We start from the raw sequence: 14,446 nt of genomic DNA on the forward strand, positions 1-14,446 counted from the left end.
GATTTTTCTAGAATCAATAATTTTATATTGATTCAAAAAGGTGCAACAGAATTAGAATGTTGCCATTTTGTAACCCCTAACTAATTAACATCAATGATGGCCATGAACATCACAAAAAGAGAGATAGTCAGAACATACATGGCTCCTTTGGAAGAGTCTTGTCTTGCTAAAAAAATTATTGAACCTGAATCCGACCATGCCTTGAGAGCCACTGCCAATGTATAGGAAACATAGAGGACAGGGAAACAGTGTAAAGTATAACATGTAAAAGATATAGTAGCAAGGGGAAAAAGAGAGGGATGAAGGAGGAAAGTATACATTCTATTTAAAGAATCTTAAAATACATGTCAACCAATCACAAGGTGTGGACCTTATTCAAACAAATTCTTAAAAAAGGACATTTATGGAAAATGGAAATTTGAACATTACCTTAACATGTAATGGTATTGAAGAATTACTGTTAATTTTTTAAGGTCTGATAATGATAGTATTTTTTATAGAGTCTTTATTGTATAAATATAAATACTATAATAATTCTGGAAGCAATTATATAATGTTTCAGATTTGTTTCAAAATAATATGGACAAAATATACACACACAAATGAGTATATGCATATAGGTAAAACTGAAGCAATCTGAATAAGATTGATAGAGTGTATCAATGTCAATATCCTAGTGCTCATCTTGTACTATAGCTTTGCAAGAAGCTAGTATTGGGGGAAACTACATGAAGGGTACACAGATGCCTGTTTCATTTCTTAAAACTTCCTGTGAATCTATGATTATCTCAATAAAAATTCCAATGAAAAAAATTAATGGGGGATGTTGGTGGAGGTATAGACAAAGATTGGTGATGGTGGCAATGAATTGATAATTGTTGAAGCTGAATGACAGGTTCATGGGAGTTCATGATAGTTTTTTTCATACTTGTATATGTTCATAATTTTCTATAATAGAGTTTTTAATGCATTTATTTTATATCTCTCCATTTGTGAACTTTTGAGGACAGATTTTGTGCCTTTTGTATCTCTTGTAGTCCCAGTTACTTGCACAAGAATTGATTGAAAATATGTTGGTTGGATAAACTCATGGGGAGATGGATGGAAAAATGGAGATGTGAATGTGCAAAACCCAGTGGAAAAGAATATACAAATGGCAAAGGATTCTTATCCCAGATCTGATGCAAAACCCCCAATGGATATTAATTATTGCCCGGCTAAGGACTTTGTGTAACAGGAGTATGACAGACTATCTAACTGCTCACCAACCACCGATTCCCCACCATGGTGGAGGATTATAATTCCAAACCCCATTTAAGTCACGTTTGTCATAAGACTTGCTTTGACCAACTAAATAAAACAAAAAGTCACTTGTGTTACTTCCAGGAAAACTTTAAGAAACAATTCCCCATGTTTCCTCTCTTTTTTCTTTCCTTTTTCTTTTCTTATAGCCTGTGACTTAGAAGGCGTGTTCCCTCTCTTTGTCTCAGACAGAAAGACCATCATTGTGGACAGTGGATGCTCCATCCCAGCGTACGGGTCCTGGAGTGATGTGGAGCAGAGGGACAGCCAGCCAGTGCGGAGTGTGCAATGTGTGCGAGAAACAAACCTTTGTTGTTGAATGCCATGGGGGGCGGGGTTGGAGTTGTGTGTTGTTACGTAGCATAACCTGACTGATAAGAGGGAGCCACTTAGGTTTTGCTTTGTTTTATTTCAGCAGGAATGAGAACAGCAAAAGCTGGGCTTGCAGCAGCCCAGAAAAGAGTTGATAAGAGTATTAGGGAAGCCAGAGGCAGGGGAGAGGGATGGAGCTGAGAGATGCTGTGGCAACAGAATTCACAGGCCTGGAAAAACAAATACAAAGATGAGAGAGGAAGATTCAAGGGGGCTCCAGCGGATGCACGTGTGAATGTGCTACCTTCCTGAGAAAGGGAGCCCTGGAAGAGAAGGCTGTATTGACAAGGAAGACAACTTTGGTTTTAACTTAAAAGGTTCCAGCAAGACAAAAATACACCTTGTTTGTACCATTCAGCTGCTCAGTAAGCAAACCAGAATCTCAAAACAGACTGTGGGTATCAGAACATTGGAGAGGTGAGCAAAGACCCATCCAAGGTCACGTACTTGGCCCTGGCCTCCAAGCTGGACTGGGCCTGCAAAATCCCCGACAGGTGGGCACATTCCTGCTTCTCATCATTTGCCAGAAACCGGCCCCAGGAGCCTAGCAGTGTCTAACAAGGCCAACGGTCAGCAGGTTTTCCCCTTAGTAAGCAAGCAACATTCACCCCTGGAGTGGGCTGACCACAGAGCCTTAATCAATAATCACGCTTATCAAAGCTTTTAAGAATTGGCTTTAGGATTCCTGGATTTCTGGAGTCTTTCTGAACTGCAACCAAAACAAGCCATGAGAGATCTAAGTAATACATCTTTATCTGGTAGCTTTTTGTGGACGCCATCTCTTACCTGTAGTAGTAATAATAAAATAACAATAATGAAAATTATAATTTATTTAGCACTTTACTATGTGCCGCTGTGCAGAGGGCTTCATATATATTACCTCATTCATGCATGTCACCTCACATCCACGGTATGAAGTTGTAAAGAATAATGTTAGGGTGTGAGAGCTAATGCACATGGCTTTTGAAAAAGATTTCTCCAAAGAATAGGATACAAAGAAGTGTATTTACTTTTCCCTGGGTGGAAAAACGGCCAACAGGAGAGAAAGAGGTAGAGAATGCTGGCAGAGAGAACCAGGTATTCAGGCTTTTTATTTAGGGGGTGAAGAAGGTTTATGGCTGTACCCAAATTAACAGGGTACTGTGAAACTGCTGCATCCACTCCCGTCTTTCTTCTCGGTGGAAGATGATAACAGAAGTGGAGGCAGGATGTCAAAGTCCAAGAGTTGGTCCCCTGCCTTTCCTTGGAGACGGAATTTTCACGGGAGAGGTGACTCTGCCTCGAGATATGGCTGGGGTCTGAAACTGATTCTCCTGCTCTTCACTCAGGAACTCTGTAAAAGCAGATCCTCAAAGGCAATTTCAAAAGAGAAAGATTTATATCTCTTTTCCGTCTGTTCAGCTGTTTTCAGAAGTTGTGCAAAACAGAACTCCTGCAGGGTGCCTGTTAGTGAGAGAACTCAGAGGATTGATCTTTAACTATTACTAGGAAATTGCGGGATTAGATATCTTCCTGTTAATTTTTGCAAGGCCGCCCCTTTTGCCATATGCCATTGTGCAGACAGCTTCCTATATATTACCTCATTCGTGCGTGTCACCTCACATCCATGGTATGAAGTTATAAACAATAATGTGAGAGAAAACATTAGCATTACGTACTGAGAAAGAAAAATTCTGGTGACTACAGGGTCTTCTGTTTGCTGAGTAGAGGGATGGTTGTGGGATATCAGCTTGGAGGAATCAGAGCTAAATTATGATACATCAGAGGAGGAAAAGGAACGGCAGGAAGAGATGGCAAGAGGGGCAGGAAGAAGATCTAGCAGCTGGATGGCAACAGCTAGAAGTTGGAGCCCTGAGTAGGACATAGACACACACACAATTGATGGGGTATCTGGAAATATGAAACAAGCTGGTACCTGTTGCAGGGTGTACCATGTAAAGCCCTTCTGAATTTCCTTTACAAAATCATTAGCAAAATTTTCATTGCTTGCTAATACTTTGAAAAGATTTTGTTGGAGGAGGGTTATAAAGAGGTACTGAGTCCTGCTTCAAGGTTAGGACGAGGCAAAAACAAGGATGCTCACGAGGTCTTTACAATAATGATGACAGCAACACTTTTGTTGGGCAAAATAAATCTGAAGTTCTAAGTGGATTATGTATGGATGTGCCACATACTACTCAGCAATCAAGATAACAAGCTGTTGGTTCAACAGCAACATAGGTACATCTGAAATGTATTTTGCCAAGTGAAAAAAGTCAAGACCCAAAACCTTCATAGAATATGATCCCATTTATATGATGTAATAGAAAAGGCAAATCTATACAAACAAAAAACAGATCCATAGTTGCCAGGGGTTGGGGGCAGGGAAGGAGCTGACGACAAGGAGGCCACAGAGGGGAGTTTTGGGCTGTGGAACTGTTCCATGTGGCTCTGCAGTGGTGGATACATGACTATGCATTTGTCAAGATTCTTACATAGTAAACTGTATGAAAATGTTTAAAAAGCAATCAGGATGTCTGGGGATCCCAGGATGGAATACAGATAATAAAAAATAAATCTATCTGTGTCATAAATGTGTCACATAACCCCACTGATGGGAGCAGGGAAAACAGGAGTTGACCTGATTAACTTTGGAAAATGGTGTTTCAACTGTATACTAGGGGTAAACAAATAAGTAAATAAATTGTAGATAATGGGAACTATATGTTTTACTGTCGGAAAAAGAAGTTAAAAATAAGCAAAGAGGGAAAGCTAGAATAAACCCAGGAGTGGGATGGACTTACTGACTCATGTCCAAAGAATAAATTACGGAAAGGGGGAATGACTTACCATGGTTCGACACAGGATTTTTTCACTTTACAATGGTGCAAAAGCAATATGCATTCAGTGGAAACTATAATTCAAGTACCCACATAACCATTCTGTTTTTCACTTTCAGTAAAGAATGCAATAAATTACATGAGATATTTGACACTTTATTATAAAATAGACTTTGTGTTAGATGATTTCACTCAACTGTAGGCTAACGTAAGTGTTTTGAACACTTTTAAAGTAGGCTAGCCTAAGCTATGGTATTTGGTTGGTTTGGTGTATTAAATGCCTTTTTGATTTATAATATTTTCAACTGACAATGGGTTTGTGAGAATGCAGCCCCATCGTAAGTCAAGGAGCATCTGTACTACCCTTGACATGGATAAAACTGGCAGATGCCACCTTAACCAAGCAATCAAGGTTAACATCGGCTGTACTAAGGCACATGGATGTCACACACCCCTGATACAAAGCAATGAGAAGGACTCTTTACCTCAGTAGGGTTTTTTTTCTCTATATCCCATAATCTGATGTTTTAATAATGACAAAAATATCAGAAAAACTAAAATTGAGGAACATCTTATAAAATATCTGATCAGTTCTCTTCAAAACTGTCCAAGTCATGAAACACAAGGAAAGAATGAGAAACTGTCACAGGTTGGAGAAGACTAAAGAGACATGATAATTAATTGCAATGTGGTATCCTGGGTTGGATTCTGGAACATAAAAAAAAAGTTATTGGTGGAAAAACAGGTACAATCTGAAGTCTGTAGTTGAATTAATAGTAATGTACTGATGTTAGCGTCTTCATTTTGACCAATGTACCATGACTGTGTACGATGCTGGTACCAGGGGACGCTGGATGAAGAGTATATGAGATCCTTCTATTCTATCTCTATAACTTTTCTATTAACCAAAAATTATTCTGAAATATTGCTATGGGCTGGGGTACAGTATATCACCTCTGCCCACGTACCATTGACTAGATCCCAACCACGCATCCCCTAACCTGTAGAATAGCTGTAATCAGGCTTCATGCACAGGAAGAGAAATATAAAACAAGATTTGGTGAGTACTTAGAATTGTCTCTATCACTATAAAGATACCAGCCAGTGGGGGTAGGCAAGAAAAAGTTCACCACCACAAATTCAAGCAGTACTTTTTCTCCAAATGAAATGCTTTTAATCCTAGCCATTAACTACCCACAGAGCAGCCAGAAACATTTTGGGAATAGACTCAGGACTTAGCCACAGCTGTGGTGCTGTGAGAAGAGTTTGTACAGCAATGGTGGGAACTGATGCTTAGAGAACCTAAACAGCTTTGTGCTTTAAATATATTGTCCCATTTTAGCCTCACAACCACCTGCCAGTTTTAGAAATGTGGAACCTGAGGATTGGAGAGGTTTGGGGGTTTTCACCACATGGACCTACCAAAAATCAAGTTATAGATGTCTAATGAGTCCATATGGTCAAAAAAAAAATAACACCTAGTGGGTCTCTGTTATGACCTGAATTATGCCCAGTCCACTCACCCCCAAAATTCATATATTGAAGTCCTAACCCTCAGTACCTCAGCATGCGACTATAGTTGGAGATATGCTCTTTAAAGAGGTAATTAAATTAAAATGAGATCATCAGAGTAGGTCCTAATCCAGGATGACTTTATAAGAAGAGAAAATTTGAACACAGACGTGCACAGAGGAAAGACAATGAGAAGACCCAGGGAGGAGACGGCCATCCGCAAGCCCAGGAGAGAGGTCTCAGAAGAAACCAGCCCTGCCGACACCTGGATCTCAGACGTCCAGAACTGTGAGAAAATAAATTTTTGCTGTTGAAGCCACCCAGTCTATGACACTCTGTTATGGAAGCTCCAGAAAACTAATGTAGTCCCTCTGTGGTTATTCCCCAGGCCATGGAGTCCAGGAGGAAGGCATGGCCTTTTCCAAATGGAGAATCCAACCTCATTGAAGCAGAGTGCCACCCACTCGCTGCACCCTGTACGGGAGCAGGAACTTCGGTCAGCCTGTCACCACCAGGACGTCAATTGCCTTACTAGAGAGGCAGTGTAGTCTAGGGGACAAGCCTAGGCTGTTCCACTTTCAAGCTGAGTCACCAAAATGAGGAAAATTGGCAATACCTGCCCAACAAGGTGCTTGTCAGGCTAAGTCAGTCTAACATGGAAAAGCACTAAATACCACACCTTGGACATCTCAGTCAACACCGCTTGGAGACTGAGGGTTATTGTCTTGTGACGTCATAGCCAAGAGTGGAGATCTGGGAATCAGACAGACCCGGGGCATGTCCCTAGGTCATCACTCGGTGACCCTGGTTACCTCGGCTGTTTGAACTTTGCTTCTCTGTCAAAAGGAAATGATGACAGTGGCTCCTTCCCAGGGCTCTTCTGGGGTCCCAGTGAGATCATATGCACAAAGATCTCAGCAGAGAGGCTAGCCCATCATTAAGTGTTCATCAACAAGTTTATTAGAATTTTTGGTTTGGTTTGGTTTTTAAAAGTCTCTTCTTCCATTTCCTCATAACACACAGGCATGGGCACCAGCTCACCTGAACTCGACCAAAAGCACCACGTCTTAATCCCGGGGCGGGGGGATGGGGGGGGAATGCGGGGTGGGGGCGCTGATCTGCAGATGGGCAGCACCTGGAGCCTCATCACATTGTAACAATTCACAGGGAACACAACACGATGCGGCCCCAGACTGTGTTTTTGAAATGGCCTTTTAATGGCTTCTGGGGAATGGATACCACCTTACACGTCTTTATGTTAGAGATGTCTCTACTTAAAAAGGGCAAAAAATGTTCAGGGAAGGAGGATTATATCCTTGTTCTCAGACGTTGTTCTGGAAAAGGAACAGAAAGTACTCCCAACAGGTCAGCATCAATACAATTCTATATTTAATATTGTGGTTTGCTTTTGTGAATTCTTTATTAGCTGGCCATTAAGAGCATAATTGCTGATTGGAATCGGTGCACAGGGAGGGATTTACTTGCCGCCTGCTTTTGAATCTTAATTGTAAGGCAGATGGAATGAGTCTGTGTGCTGACCTGGGAATGGGCCTGAAGACATCTTCTCAACTGGAGACAAAAACAAACAAACTGGCCCACACGCAGCCTGCCTCTGAACTTGAACAACCTGGGAGGCTTCGGGGCAGAAAAACTGGACAAACCCTCCTGGAGCTGAACTCCCACTGCAGCGACAAAGGGATTTGAAGTCTGAGTTGATCAGTAAAAAGGACGAAAGCTGAACAGGCTGCTCAGATAGGTTCAACAAGCTTGTCCTGAGCTCCTCAAAAGCATCCCATCCCCGATGGTCTACCACCCACCAACCACGTAAACCCAGGACAGCTCCTTCCTCCCCCTGATGTTCAAGTGCCATAGCGGTAGAATGGGACTGATAACGTCACTTCATAGAACTGCTGTGAGATTTAACAAACTAATGTTTGGCACATGGGAATTGTTTGGTGTGAATGATAATACAGGAAATATTTCTTAAGTTCTTACTATGTGCCAAGTGTTTTATATGGGTTATCTCATTTAATGCACACAATCCTAGAAATAGGTATTGTTATTCTTATTTTAAAGAAAAGAAAATTTAAGATGTAAATATTCAGAGCCAGTAAGGGTAGGCTAGAACCAGGTTTTAAACTCAGAAAATTTGATTCCAGAGTCTCAACTCTTAATTATTGTGACATTATGGTCGGTAGCAGAGGCAGGAACACCCAGCTTCATTGATAACTAAACCACAGTCTTGGCGCCCGAACGGCTTGCAGACTAATGGAGGAGTCGGAGACGTCAACGCACACGTGACTGAACAGTGAGCCAGGCGCTGGAATCAAGTCCCAGACGAAATGCTGTGAGTGTAGGGGGCAGAGAAGAGATTGCCTGCCTTCTGGGGTCAGGCAGCACAGAGGAGGGAACATGTAAGCTAAGGGGCTCGCCGGGCAGAGAAGGGCAGGATAGGAGCAAAGGAGGAAATGGAACAGCAGGTACAAAGTGATAAACTCACAGAAGGGTGGGCTCTGTGCAGGCTGTGATGGAAAGCCCTGCGTGCCCGGGACGAAGGATCATGAGTCGGGGAGCAGGGAAGAGCTGCTCTCAGAAGGGCTCGGTGGGGCCAGGTCATGAAAGGTCTTACGCAGGCAAGTGATGGGGTGTGTCCTGCAGAAACCAAGGGGCACGGGCAGGTGAAGCAGGGCAATAAACTTACCACAGTGTGTGTTTCAGGAAACCTCCTCTAGCAGCAGTTGGGTGTAGCAGAGACCATCCTTCAAAAGGTGAGAAAGACTTTGAAAATTAGATTGAGATCTGGCCAGTGATGAACAAATCAGGACCGTGGTGTCACCAAACTGTAGCTTACGCACTGGGCAGGAGGGGCCCTCTGGCCCGACAATGAGGTACGTGTCCCCTCCCTGCAGAATTGTATCTGCTTAGATGTCAGATACACAGTGGAGGAGGCTTTGACATGAGAAATGAAGGAGGGAAAGGATGCCCAGAGATAACCTTTGCCTGAGGAACATCGCATGCATTCGGACATTCTACAGATTCTTATCAAGCACTTACTAAATTGTAGGAAGGGGGTCGGGGTGGGTATAAAGGCAAGCAAACTGCCATTGTTTCTGCCCTCAAAGGCCACACTGTCAATGCCTAAGAAGAACTTTGGGAGCAGGAGGTTCCCAGGGTTCAGCATGGGAAAGATTTGGGAAAACATGCCTGGGTATCTCTCCTCCTGCCTTACAGAACAGCACGGACGATGGGCAAGGGGCCCCATTGGTCCTTGCCCAGGGAGACCAGGCACTCCCAGAGCACCACAGAGACCTGGCAAAACAGGATTCAATAAAGGACAGCCAGGATATCCGAAAGTATTCTTCCTCCCTTCAAAACATAAAGGACACAGATTCTACAGACCAAAAACTGGTGAGCAAGTGACAATGGACAGAGGCATTTTGTGTCAACATTATAATAAGATAGAACAATCTGGCACCATTTTAGGAACATGGGATTGGGAGTGTTGCCAGCCTAGGTTACCTCTTGGACTCTTGTTGATTCTGAGTGACCTTGAATTGGTTACTTCATCTTTCTCCTGCCTCCACAACCTCTTGGTCCGAGGAATATGGACAACAATACCTTCCACCGAGGTCTGTGATGAGGAATACACCATGGGACATTATAAAGTGCCCACTTAAGGGACTGGAATATAGCGGGTGACTGTTGGCGTCTCTGAGGCACATCCAATAAATGTGCCTCTCCTCCTTGCCCAGACTTCTGAACAAGGAGAGAAATAAAACACAAGAGAGTAAAAATAGAGGTCAAATATCAACTTTACTACTGACTATCTGGTTATCCACAAACCATCTTAAAATTTAGTGGCTTTAAAAAAAACATATTTATTTTGTCCATAAAGCTGCCATTTGGACAGGCCTGGATGGGGACAGCTCAGCTCTGTTCTGCTCTACGTCCGATGGTGCAACTCCAAGGTCGAAGGCTAGAATCAGCTGAAGAAGGCTCAGGCACTCATACACCTGTCAGCTGATGCTGCTGTCACTGACACCTGTCCTCTCTGTGGGGTTCAACAGCATAACCTCCCCAGAGGACCGAGTAGAAGTCATATTGCCTTTCGTGACTTAGCCTGGGAAGTCACATGGCATCGTTTCTGCTATGTTCATAGTTCTGCCCAGATTTAATAGGAGGGGACATCAACTCCCACCTCTTGATGGAGAACATCATATCTTGGCGTATGTTCCCAAACACTGTCCCACTGATAGAGGCTAGCCAGTGAGGCTTGGTTAGAAAGAAGAGTTTAATAAAGTGACTATTTATAAGGGTGTGGGAAGGGCTTAGAAAAAGCAACCAGACCTAGTTACAGTGGAAGCTGTTACAATGCCTAGGTCTAGAGGGACAAGGCAAGGGAGGGGTCGCCTGGCAGAGCCACAGACTCTAGTTAGGGGAAGCAGCAGACCAAGGTAACTGGCAAGGGGAGAGCTGAAGGAGTAGGTACCCTGACCTCACTCTCCTCTTGCCTTTTAATCCCCCTCCAGACCTCCCCAGTCTGAAACCAGAGGACAAAGCAGCCTATTGACGATGCAGGACACAGTTTGGGGTGCAGCCAGAACAGAGAAGGGTAGCAAACGGATCTGGAGGGGCAAACAAAAGTCATCTGGCACAAAATCCATGTTGGAATGTCGGGGTTTAGGTGGGATTGCTAGCTGGATCATTCATCTTCCAGCCTCCCAATCTAGAACCAGGACCAGCCCGTTGCTAGGATGTTTGCATCTGCAGAGCAGGTGCATTTACCCAGGACATTGCCTCCTATGGGTCACCTGGAGGAGAAAAGAGAGAGACCAAATCTGTCCCCTCTCCTGCATTCTTCCAAACAGAAACGGGAACCACCTCTCCGAAGGTGGAAGATGTCAAGTGTGAGAAAAGGCTGTTGAAAGTCCCTATCAAGGAAAGAGCAGTTGGGAATATTCCCCCAACAGGGTTCAGTTACCTTTCCCTTTTGTCTACCTGCCCACTGCCTTCCACGGAAAAGGAAACAATGACACCAGGGCTGTGTGCATGGAGTGAGACAGATTTGTGTATTAAGACAGTAGCGTAATCTATCAATTTCAGGTACATCAAACGACCAATTTAAAACAAAAGACTTTTCATTGGATTTCTGCTCTTTCTGTGTACACAAATAATGCGAGAGGAGCCAAGCAATGACTGGGCATCTCAATCTTACTCCTTCCAGAACCTGACATTCTTCAGGGCAACTTTTCAAATAAATAGACAGGAATGGACAGGAGGCAAATGCTTTGTGCAAACACCAATAATTCCCATTCTATCCTTTCACATATTGACATGTTCTGGCTATAATCTCTCTCTCTCTCTCTCTGTCTCCCACCTCCCATTTCAAGCTGTTCTCCTTTGGGAGACAGTGAAGGGGTTGAGAAGACAATTTCAATAGCAGAGAGCACAAGAGGAAGAAAGGTGGCCTTGAAGATGCCAACCTGGTGGTGGTCTCCTCCAGGGCCCACCCCAGACATCCCAGGCATGGTTGACTTTCCCCTATTTGTGGCCCCCCCCCCACATGCCACGACCTCCACAGCTCAAACATGGCATTTCTTTGTGCACAGGTTCACTCTTCCACCCCACTTAAGAGTAGAGAGTAGCTCCTCCTGGACAGAGGCAATGTCTTCCTCACCTCTTCATAGCTCAGGACCCAGCTCATTGAACAAGAGGCACTTAATAACACGGAGCAGAGCCAAGTGGAGTGAACACACCAGCTACGGAAAAAGCCATGGAGACACTTGTGCCACTCTTCCCTTTCCCCACTTGCAATGCTCGAATAAATGATGCATATGAAATTGCTGCACAAACTGTAATACCTGTAATGCACTATACTAGTCTAGTACTGAGAGGCACAGCAGTCAAGACCCAGGGCCTCCAGAGCCCAGCAACACAGCACCGCGATGAAGAGAAACACGGCCTCAGTTGAATCCCAGCTCCGCCTGTTACTAGCTGTGTGATTTTGATCAAGTTACTTACTTTTCTGTACCTTGGTTGTATCATTTGTAAAATTCAAAATACTTTATAATGGAATGCGTCTTACGGAGTGGCTTGAAAAATCAAATGAACCAATATATAAAGCTTTTGCAATAGTGCCTGGCATATAACAAGCTCTACATTAATATTAGCTACTATTAATAAGTATTATTGTTTCCATTATTATGCTAATAACTTGTACTTGGCTACTGCCATGGTGTCCTGGAATCTTGGAAGTGGGGAAAATCTTACAGGTCCTGAATTCCAACCTCCTGCCACTGCACCCTTTACGGGCAGGTGGCCACCCATAGAGGAAATTAATTAACCTTTGTTAAACACCCACTGTGTGCCAAGACGTGTGCTAAATGTTTAGCACACAGCATCGCCCTTTTGTCTCAGTACAATTCAGTTTCAACCTGCATAGCCTTCAGGCTGGGAGATGCTGGAGGAAAAGCAAAGGTAAACTCACCTTGGTTTGGTGGCTTAAATCCCCGTCTTCCCCAGTACACCTGCTGTGACTTACTTTTCAGATTGTTTAAATCACTGTTCTATACATTTTGCATTCAGTGTGAGAAAAAAGAGGAAGTGTATTTTTCCATCTTTTTTTCCTTTAACTTTACGTCTTTTAAAAACTTTTTGTTATGAAATATAATATACATTAGAAAAGTGAAGAAGATGTACGTACATAGTTGCATGAGTATAAATCAATACTCTACATTGATCCCTGTAAAGCAACCACCCAGGTTAAGAAAGAAAACTTTAATGATATCCCCACAGCCTCAGTGACAATGCACTCCCCTTCCTGCTAGAAGTAACCAACATCTCCTGATTTTACGGTAGCTATTTCCTGACTTATCTTTTCTTTACCATCTATACCATATGACAGTATGGTTTAGTTACATCTTTTTTAAACTTTACGTAAGTTAAATCATACTTTACGTAATCTTTTATGTCTGGCCTCTGTTGTTCAACATTGTTAATGAGATTCACCTACGTCAAGTGTAGCTGTTACTAATTAATTTTCATTTCTGTATTCCATTGTATAAATGTATAGCACTAGGTTTTTCCATTCAAATTTTGATGGGTTGTTTCTAGTTCAGGGCTGTTATGAACAATGCTCTGTAACATTTTTACACATTTCTCTTGGTGCACAGGAGCCCGGGTTTCTCCAGGATATATCCTGGCACAGTGGAATTGCCGGGTCATAGAATACATCTTCAGCATCAACGATAATGGCAAACTATTTTCTTGTGTGTTATTCCAATTTACGCTCTCACCGGCAGTCTGTGAGAATCCCTGTGGCTGCATGGGGCTGGGTCTTAGTCATGTCTGCGCCTCTCACGCATGACACAAATGATGTTCAGTCTACATTTGCTAAGCCATTGAACTGACAGCTGGCTGTGGCTGTGTTATGTGTGACTGAGATGAAATCCTTTTGTTCAAACTTTGAAAAGCCTTGGGTTATGCTCCACTTTCATTAGAAAGGAATTGAGGACATGTCACAACAATTATCTCCAGTGAAAAATGTGCCATAGAAAGCTAATGATGATTCGTGAAGGGGAGCGGAGAGGCTTGGTCCTTTGAAGACTTGGATGGCATATCAAAGGCCATCATCTTGTTACTCGAGAGCAGGGTCGGTGGGAGGTTGTGGGAAGGGGGACGGAAGGAATACAAAGGAGGGATTATTTCCAGAACCACAGGACAGGAAAGGGAAGAATGACTGAGTAAATTCCATGGTTGAGGTATAGCGTGTGAGTCATTTGTTGTTGTGTGTCAAGAATGACAATTCACTCCATTAAAGTGATGGCGTTCAAGACTACTCAGCTATAAGAAATAACAATGATACGACATCTCTTTGGTTCTCCTGGAGAGAGCTGGAACCCATTATACTAAGTGAAGTATCCAAAGAATGGAAAAACAAGCATCACATGTACTCACCAGAAAACTGGTTTCCCTGATCATCACCTAAATGTACATCAGGGAAGGATACCAATTGGATATCAGACTGGGATGGGGGGTGGGGGGAGGGGATGGGTGTATGCCTACATGATGAGTGCGTTGCACACCCTCTGGGGAATGGTCATGCTTGAAGGTGCAGACCCGGGGAGGTGGGGGGGGGGAGGGGATGGAGGTATGACTACATGATGAGTGCCAGGTGCACTGTCGGGAGAATGAGAACGGACGCGCTTGGGACTCTGACTCGGGGGGATGGGTGGGACATGGAAAATGTATATAACCTAAACTTATGTACCCCCATGATGAGCTGAAATAAAAAAATATATATATATATAAAAAAAAAAAAAAAAAAAAAGACTAGAGTGGAAGAATTCAAACTATGCGGTGTTAGAACAGACAACACCATTCCATTTCTGGACTCCAATTTTAAGACTTTGTCCCATAAACTGTTTTAAACTAATAGTTCT

The sequence above is a fragment of the Lemur catta genome, chromosome 6 (assembly GCF_020740605.2).
Source record: "Lemur catta isolate mLemCat1 chromosome 6, mLemCat1.pri, whole genome shotgun sequence".
Classification (NCBI taxonomy): domain Eukaryota; kingdom Metazoa; phylum Chordata; class Mammalia; order Primates; family Lemuridae; genus Lemur; species Lemur catta.